The 10,351-nt window shown below is 33.3% G+C and overlaps 1 long non-coding RNA gene across 1 annotated transcript; it reads right to left on the minus strand.

Moving 5' to 3' along the window:
* Positions 1-6,580: 6,580 nt before the first annotated feature.
* Positions 6,581-6,836, minus strand: LOC149714368 (uncharacterized). Its single transcript, XR_016369380.1, has 3 exons — positions 6,805-6,836; positions 6,682-6,744; positions 6,581-6,624 (listed from the first exon to the last, which is right to left on the minus strand). It is a non-coding gene; the product is annotated as an uncharacterized LOC149714368 (long non-coding RNA).
* Between the last annotated feature and the right edge of the window lie 3,515 nt (positions 6,837-10,351).

The raw sequence follows: 10,351 nt of genomic DNA on the forward strand, positions 1-10,351 counted from the left end.
CTCCATATTCTAACATATTCAGCGTTCGGTGCGTTACACATGATATCATCATCTCGATCCAGAGTTCTCTCGTATAAATTTTTAAACGTATCTTGCAATAACGGATTCCATTCGCCTCCTTTCGTATGTTTCGGACATCCGTGAATAAAATCTCCGTCAAATTGAAATATTATTTCGGGTTGAGAAGAATAACCATCTACCGGGTATCGTCCAATCTTCTTTTCCCCTTCCAACGAGAGAACCGATTGAATTTTTATTCCGCGTTCTTTTTCTTCCCACGCCAACCATTTTAAACCAGATTTGCTTTGATTGTAGTTATTCCTGTAGCCGTTACACGGTACTACTCCGAGCGTAAATTCTTCCAAGTATTTATGAAGGAAAATATTCGTGCAGGCCCCCGCTATGGTTAAAGCGTTCATATTTAAAACATCGAAACCAGTTTCCTTCTCGAACAATTGTCTAAATTTATCCATACCCTGTTGTAAAACCTTAACATCCATGATAGTATAATATTCCAATTCTTCGCGTAAATTATAGACCGATTGTCTCGATTTCGTCGCATACCATTCGAGAAAATCTTTATAATCTTTTTCTTTCATATGTTCCGGTTGAAAATACTCTTTCGGCGGTAGTGGACCGACATAATCCAAAGTTTCTTCGGTGTGGAATATGTAAGGGAAAAATTCTTTTCTATTTTCACCCAAAGAAAACGTCGCGGGGAACGATCTTAATGGTTGCGAGACGAAATTGAAAGAGTCGATAAATTTCATTTTTTGATTTTTCAAAAAAATGGCCAACATTTTGCTTCCGTCAAAAACAATATCCGGTATGATGTTCAATTTTAATAACCCACGAAGAATAAAGAACGAATCGAACCCTTTACTGTTATGGGCTAACAACGTAATATTTTCAAAAACCGGTTTAGTTGCTTTAAGCCGTTTGGTCGCGTGTTGGAAAACCATTTCTTTCGTCCGGAATAAATAATTTAGAAATTTATCGACGCAGTCGAACCCCCGAAATATCTCGTACTCGTAATTGCTCCCTTCATTTTCTTGCATAGCGCTTACGAGTAAGACAGGGACGTGTTCGTTATTTTTAACGATCGATTCGGTATCGAAATAACAATATCTGGTTTTTTCGTACGTTCTCGAAAGAGGCATAACGTAACAACGGTTCCTCTCGTGTACGCGTAAACAGTTTTTACATGGTTTCGAGCAAGAGTGTTTTTCTTTCAGTTCTAGTCCACATTTTAAACACCTTTTAAAGTTATCGCACGTTCCGTTAGATATATGAAAATTCAAACATTCTTCTCCTTTAAAATAACGATGGCATTTTCGACATTTAACAGGTTTAATTAGTTTATCTTCGTGGAATACATTTAAAGTTCTACATCTACTACATTTAACTCGAGTTTCGCAAAAGTGATTATTCTTTTGATTAGTTCCGTGAAATACTGTTAAACATTTAGAACAATAAGATATACCGCCAAACATTGTATGCAATTCCTTAACTACATGCACGTGATCATTAACTAACAATAGAAAAATTTGTTTTTCCTTGAAAGGTCCGACAAAATATTTTTCTAAATTATCAGCTCTGAATATATTAATTTGATATTCGTTTAAGTAAGTTTGAAAATTTTGAATATCTAATAAATTAACGGTATCCGGAGAAATATTAGCGTTTTTATATAATTGCTCCGCTTTTTCTTTTTGGAGGGGGTGATTACATTTTTTTATCTTTCTAAAATAATTAATTGACTCGTTCGTTGTTTGATACTTTTCATTCGTATTCTTTTCGAATCTCTTATCAGCCAAATAAATTCCTATCACCAAAGCTCTTCCAAAACATAAGTTATCGGTATTGTCAATGTAAATATAATTTGGACTCGTTTTTATAAACGTATCCAAAATTACTATATTTCTATTTTTTAACGATTTTGATCGACGTCCAACGGGTACGTCGCAATGTAAAAAAATAACGTCAAAAACTAAAGAGCTTTGTAAATGGAAATTTCGATTTGATTGCGCAACTTGACTTATAGCTCCTATTACTCTTTCAGCCGTTAATTCATTAATATTCATAAACCTTAAATTTATCGGACTATCCAACTCATCCGAACGAATACAAAATCTAACTCTATTATATCCTTGCTGGTTGCGTAATAATTCAAAGAGTATGGAATTAATTATACTAACAAACGTTTCGTTTACTTCGGTTAATTTAATACGTTCTAAATTTTTAAATTTAATTTTACATTCTACTTGATTACATTTGTATTTTCGAGATTTTTTATCTAATATTTTTTCGCAAGTATAAAATTGTTTAGGATTAGCTTTAACACTTAAATTTAGCGGTTCTTCATTTTCGGAATCGCTCGAACTACTCATCTTAAAATGAGTAAGTTTATCAAATTGTTTAGAGTTTTATATATTTTTTTTTCGTTTTTCTTCTTTTTCTTTTAAATCGATTTCGAATCTGGCTTGTAACATGTGTGGGCAAGGTGCTAGTTGTTTTCTGGTGGGATGATTTTCCGGTCCCGAGTAGTCCCTTTCAATTTCCTCGAAAAAATTACGTCCAGCGATGGGAACGTTTCCACACCTCATTCCTGACCGAAAAACAAATCTGCATAACGGTTGTTCGTAGCCATGAACAGCCATTGGATGATTGTCGGCTCTCCATCCAGTCAAGGCGGTAAGGCAAGAAAAACAACGAACGGTTTTAGGACTAATGCAATAAAAACCGCTAGCTGCCATGTCATCCACGCTAATACCTTCGACAGACCATATCTTGAACGTAGATAATCTATTAACTTCGAGTCTCATATCCATCCCATCCACCACGTAATAATTGTCTTCTTTTTTTATGTTAAATAGTAGTAGTAATTGATATATTGGGTATATAGTATATATAGATACGTTAATAGATATACGAGTAATAGATATTGGGATTCCATATTGATTAATTATTCGTTTTTGTTAAAAAACGAATAATTTTTCGTGATCTTGTCGGGATTATCGATGATATGCTTGGCGATCTTGTTCACGATAGATCGAATTTGTTTACATTCGACGCTATCTTTAGACGCGACAAATCTTAATCTTCTTCCATCGCATTGCCAAATATCTTTATTATCTCTATCTTTTATATCCTCGTACTTGTATATTTGAATATCGAAATAAAAATCGTCACGCGACGCTGGAAATGAAGTCACGTAACTAGCTAAACCTCGTTTAATATCGTATCGAGGGACAATGCCGGTTTTTTCGATAGTATTTTCCTCTTTAACGTTTTTAATTTGCTCAAAAATATCTATTTCCTCCTCATCATCTGATATATTAAGTTTTCGCTTACCGAGTGAAGATGAAGATGCCATAACGAACGTCGAGTGAAGAACGAATGAAATATCCGAAAATCCCGAGAGTTTATATACACCGTCCCCCGCCGCCCCCGGGGGAGGGGGGTGACACACGGCGTCCCCGCGCGCTAGCGCGCGGGGAACGCTTAATTATACGGTTAAAAATATTTTTTTCCCAGTAATAATTACGATAGGAATTCTCGTAGATAATTATAGCCTCTATAAAATTTTTTAAAAGTTAGAATTCTCATGGATAATTATACGATACCTCTTGGTTATAAAAAATATATTTTGAATTCTCGTCGTTAATGATACTTAATGATACCTCTTGGTTATAAAATATATTTTGAATTCTCGTCGTTAATGATACTTAATGATACCTCTTGATTATAAAATATATTTTGAATTCTCGTCGTTAATGATACTTAATGATACCCTAGGTATATACAATGTAACAAAAATAATTGCTGGCTGCGGGTATACTTTTTAATGATGGGTAGATAAACGATTTCAAACACCTGGATACCCCTAGGTTATCAAATATATTTTTTAAAAGTAATTTACCGAGAATTCTAGTCGTTAATTATACTTAATGATACTTTTAGGTTGTAAAATATATTTTTTGTATTACAATGTATCAAAAATAATTGCTTTTTTTATCTGGCTGCGGGTATACTTTTTAATGATATTAGATATACGATTGGAACACCTGAATTCCCCTAGGTTATCAAATATATTTTTTAAATTACATTGTATCAAAAAAATAATTGCTTTTTTATACGATGCACCTGGGTGTAATTACCGAGAAGTATTTTTTGCTTCGATTTGGGTGGAGTTTATGTAGAAGGCTAAAGACGCTTTCCAATACACGTCCTACACAGCTTTAATTGGTATTTAATGGTTTTATAAAAAACGAAAAAGTGTGGGAATTTAAACAGGGATTTTTCGGGGGAAAGGTGCTCCGATCTTAAAATGGATGATATTTTTGGAAAAAGGTCGAAGGGTCAAAAAAAAAAAAAAAAAATTCTCTCTCGTAGATAATTATACTTTCAAAAAATCACGTGTGAATTCTCCCAAGGTTTTTATTTTCTCGTAATTATCAGGTATAAGAATTTCTATCGCTTAAGGGTAATATTATGGAATTTTTAAGTGGAGATATTTTACTATAAAAAGACCCCGAGTTTTTGTTAGGAAAGTCAATCGAAAGTAAATGTTTGAAACTGCACTGCTCGTTCCTGAATAAAAATACCCGTGATGTGTTGTGAGTAATACTATTTTTATAAAAATATGGCTATGTTTCGCGATTTGAACTTACACTTAACAAAAAGCGGTGTAACAATAACTGTTTGTCCGCGGGGAAGAGACGTAGAACCAACAGTTATTGTTGAAAGTGGAAACTTTATTTTAATACCGTATAAAATATGGTACATCTTGAACAAACGTAAATCTGAATTCGCGGCCTGTATGCAGAAATCGTCAATTAAATTTTATCGTTGTCAAAACATCTATATATCTATTACAAGTTTGGGTCTTGTCTTTACGTATGACGAAAGCGTTCCAGTAACAATTAAACCCGAAGTATTTACGCTTATTATGCAAGACCCCATGAACGGGTTTATTTCAACCCATATTAACTTTATTATAAATCAAAGAATTTTCATAAAAAATATGCTACTCACCTTTCGAATTCTTTTGGGTGATTTTGAAAAAAAACTATTGGATGTTAAACGCGAGTATAAAACTACCTTACACGCATTTTGCAGCACGTTAAATTTAACCGATCTGTTAAAATCTTTCGAAAATAATTTACGTAATCCTCAAAATATTCAATGTGTTTTAAGCATTCAACAAATGGTTTCGTACTGTTTAATTGAATTTTAAAAAATCTTTTTTAATCACTTGTAAATTACAATAATAAAAATATATGTTTTTTGAAAAAATGGTAGAAATATATTTAAACATTATAAAAATAGTGGTAAGCCCAATTCTTGGGCAAATCGCGTACTCCAATCGTCGTAATACCCGCGACAAGGAATAAAATAAATGGAGTGTCCACAATAGCAAAATAATTTTAAAAGATAAACACAATTAACATTAGTACAATAGTAAGCGTCAACAATTCCATTAATAGCTAATACAGTATAGGATACAATATGATATTGCGACGAAAAACAGTTAGAGCAAGGCATGATTTCAGAAAAAGAACAGTTAAATCTACAAAATGTATATAACTATTAATTTTTTAAATTTATAGTAAAAATAGATTTTTTCGCTTACCGATAGATACTAGCCAATTCCATTTCATTTTGACGCGGAAAATCCAAAGTAGCCGGAGTTTGAGAACTATAGTATAAAAGACAAATCTTTAAAATCTATAAGAAACTACCAAGATAGAATAACGTACTAGTTTTCGGAAGCTTCTTCGTTATTGCTAGGGAGACCCATGTTTTTTTAAAAGACTTTCTCGGATGAAGCGTTAAAAGAAAATGATAAAGTTTTCCCCGAGATATCTACTATTTTAAAGAATTATTATTGGGCGTTGTCAAGGTTAACTACTTTTTTAAGAAATGTTTGGCACTACGGTTGTTTAAGAGAGGGGATTCTTATAGAGTGTTTAAGCTTAATATAAAAAGATAAGAGACAAGTTTCGTTATAATATATATATTTTTATTGAGAATTAATTTGAGATAATAATTTAGGTAAGCGTCTACGATCAATAAGAAAACAGAAATGAGAATTATTTAAAATATGAACAGGATAATATTTTTGATGATAGGAGAAGCAGATGAGATGTTGGTATAAAGGACACTCTCGAATAGGACAGAAGTAGAGCTTGTAGACAGTTGTACGTCGTTCCGGAACGCAGACAGTTTCCCTGATAGTGTAGTGGTTTGGAGTACGGCAATAACAATTAGGGCAGCGAGTAGGAATATCGTAGGTAGAACTATAAAAATAGGTTAAAATTAGTTTTTTATATAAAATAAGACTCATTTCCAACTTACTTTAAGTCAATTTGTAGATCTTTTTCGTATTCGGGAAGTCGGTATGCTTTATATTTAGAAAGGAAATAGGTGTCTAGGAAAATGTTAATTGGATAGAAATTAGACTGATCCCAGGTAAGGCAGATGATAGTTTGGAAAAGAGGGCAGTTAGAATTAGCGCAAAAGTATAAAATATAGCGGGATTCAGTAGTACGAAAAATGACATGAGATTTAAATTCGGTGGAAAAACAACAAGAACACAATGTAGGATAGGGATATTTAAGACTGTAAAAATCATGTATTAGTTTATTAATTTTTAGATAATCATTTTTTATGCTTTACTTTAAATCAATTTGCATGCATGGGTATTCTTGAATCATTGCGTTGTAAAGTTCTTCGCTTTCGCTGTTTTAAAAATTTCTTGTTAGGTATCTTACAATTCCTCAAACTTATTTAAAACCTTACGTTTCTTCATCCGAGGATGATTCGGTAGAGACGACATCCGGGTCGTCCGCTTCGGCGAACATATCAAAATTCGCGATTAATTCGTTTATTTCCTCCTCCATGCCATCTGGGATATCATGCTCCTCGTGGATGATGATTGGATCAACTTCCAAATCATCCTCAATATCCCAGAGTTGGGGTAAAGCGCTATATAAAATAGATCCGGTATTAAAAAGTAATTTTAACTTGCTAGCTAAAATAACTTACAATTCCTCAGCCGGTTGAACAGCGTTTTGGTTAAAAGATTTTGCTGGACACATTGTAAAAGTTTTTTGGATTATGATGTAAAGTTTTTTGCGTTATGATGTGAAACTTTGAAATCCGTTCGGTTTTTATACGAAATTTTCAAGGTTGTTAGCTTAAGAAGTCTAGTTAGGAATTTGTAATGAGCGTCGAGGTCATCCCCTGGTTTTCTTAGAAAAATATATTTAACTGTTGGTTTTTTATATATTAACGATTTTAAAGAAGGGTCCATATTAATGAGCGTCCCTATCGAAAAATATTTATCAGTCGTTTTAAGAAGGGTGCATATTATAAATGTATAATTTTAAAAGAGGCCCTCACAACGTGCGTGTTTCTTATAAGATATTATTACTTTTCACAGACTTGAATGAAAAACAATTTTCGGAATTAAATACCACAGGCCAAACTGAGTTACAGAGTGGTCAGGATCTAAACTGTCTTTTTTGTGAAAAAGACGATATTGCTAGTTTCTCATCTATTGGTGGTGAAATTCATTACTGCGTTAACAATAATTGTGAAAAATTTAAAAAAGCCATTTATAAACAATACGGTAAAGTTTTAATCACCAATATTGAAAACGCTTACGCGATTCTGGACAATAGTTTTTTTGTATCAATTGTAACCAGTTTTGTTACAAAGCTCAACGCCAAGAAAAAGAGTGTTCATACTGGGACAGTGAAGAGGAACCAAACTATTATTTGTGTAGCTTCCCCAAAAAATGAGAGAAATTTATTCGTACAATTTTAATGAAAAAAATATTATTGAACATGATTGTAAAAATAACGTACCTCGGTTAGGGACGTTATGTCTAATCGAAATTGAAGACAATCGTCAGAAATTTGCGCGAAAGTATAAAATAACTCACACAGTGATTAGAAAACTCGTTTGCGAAGAAATTTTGAAAAACAAGCGGGAGAGTTATGTTGTAGAACTATCTTGGGTCACTTTCTGTACAGTTGACTCATTATGTCAAATCGATACGGTTGATTGTGGTATTTACATCCCTACAACGGAGTGTAAACTAGGTCGGATTCATAAGTACTATAACAAACAAAACTGGCGTTGTCAACATCGAAAAGAGGCGGCCTACGTTCTGGGATACGTTTGTCACGACAGTGAGGCTGTTCAAGCAGTAATTAACACGGCGATTGTTAAAATCATTTACGAATGCAACTCTACGCTGACGTATAAAAACCCATTTCGCAAGAATTACGCAACATCTAACAGCTTCAGCTCAAATTTCTTGAAGCTGTTATATATTAGTGTTGTAATCGATTCTTTACGGTTCGGCAATTACTCTAAATCATCCTTATCAAATACACTGTCTAGATTTAGGGATACATTTTTTAAGGTTCGATACTCTTTTTGTAAAACCGGTCACTTTCGTGACAATGTATCCATTGATAACGTGTATGAAGTGATTTTTTCAAAGAATGCCACCTATAAATCTTACGAAGATTTTCAAAATGCCAATCCATCTTTCCTAGAACTTGAAGGTGAAGATTGGGATTGGTAATTATGCCTCAATTCGGGAGTTACGTTTTTAATCAAGCTCTTGGTATCCATGTTGATGTTGTGCCCGCAGTACCGCGACTGGGTACGTTATGTTTAATCACAATTGAGGATAATCGTGAAAAATTTGGTGGAAAGAAGAGAATTGCCAAGTACGCTATCGAACAGCTTGTGTGTCGGGAAATGTTAAAAAACGTATATGAATGCATGGTCGTGCGTTTGAATTGGCCACACGCGTGGATAGAGTCGTGTCAAATCGATCCTAGAGATTGCGGTCGTCACGTTGTTACGACAGAATGTAAACTTGGTCGAATTCATAAATTCGATCCCAAAAAACAGTGGCGTTGTCAGCATTCGAATGAAGCAGCCTATATTTTCCAGTACGTGTGTCACGACAGTGATAGTGTTCAAGCAGTTATTAACACCGCTATAATAAAACTTTTATACGAATTAAACTCTCCTTTAATTGTAAAAAACCAATCGATTTTTGTTGGTAACTTTACTCCTACTACTTTTTCAGTAGTATTTTTGAAATTTGCGTATTTATATTCTGCAATTACGGAATTGAACAAATTCAATTTTTCGTTTATGGACTTGACATTCACTTTTAAAAATTATAAAAGAAAGTTTGCTTTTCTCGTACACCGTCATCATCCGTTTAAAGGTGTTAGCGGTGTATTTTATAACCCGATGATTACAATGTTTAAAAATGACCACTTAACGTATTTCAACAACGACTTGGAAAAACTAGATAAAATCTTAAAACGTAATTTTCCAAATTTTTCGTTTTACTATCGAAGAATTTAACCCCAGAAAGAACGCTGTCAATTATACTTTACAAGATAGTGAACCTTTTGGTGAAATAAAAAATTCAAAATGGACGTACCGAACGTTTTTGCTGTTGAATCACGTAAAAATGTAAATCATCGGTTTTCGAGTTACGTGTGTTACAAACCTATTAGTATTAAATCAGAAGGTGCAAACGCGATACCTCGATTAGGTACATTATGTTTGATCGAAATTGAGAACAATCGTATAAAGTTTGAAGGAAACAATCAAATATCAAAGCATGTTATTAATCAACTTGTACGTCGCGAAATGTTTAAAAACTTGTGGACTATCAACACCGTTAAAGTATCTTACTACCGAAGTGTATATTATCGCACACGAAATGATGGTGGTGAATGGGCGGAATTGGCCTCTATCGACACCAGAAATTGTGGACGCTACGTTTTTAGTACGGAATGTAAACTAGGAAGTATACATAAATACGACCCTAATGAACTTGATCAATGTCAAGATTCGAATGCAGCAGCGCACGTTCTGGGATACGTTTGTCACGATCAAGCTAGTGTTGAATCGGTATTAAATACTGCAATTATAAAACTTTTGTATGAATTCAACACTAGTTTGATCATAAAGAACAGACAACACAATGACACCCCCTGGAATATATATATTATTACACCTATTAGTTATACTATTAATTTGTTAAAGTTATTATATATTAACGTAGTTATTGAAGAATTGCATAGATATAGGTATTCTTTAATGTTTTTAACTTTCACTTTCGAAAAATTTAAAAATAAATTTACTCTCATTACAAGATCTCCATATCTTCCAGATATTTTGGAAGATAGAGATAGAGATGGAAACCTAATATTAGCGTATGACCCCACTTTTAATGTATTTTCAAAAGACGCTGTTGATTATTATCATCGTCAAGACTTGGAACAGATGGAAACACGCTTTT

The sequence above is a fragment of the Phalangium opilio genome, unplaced genomic scaffold (assembly GCF_054372755.1).
Source record: "Phalangium opilio isolate 3A_F unplaced genomic scaffold, DU_Popi_V2 ptg000009l_1, whole genome shotgun sequence".
Taxonomy (NCBI): Eukaryota; Metazoa; Arthropoda; class Arachnida; order Opiliones; family Phalangiidae; genus Phalangium; species Phalangium opilio.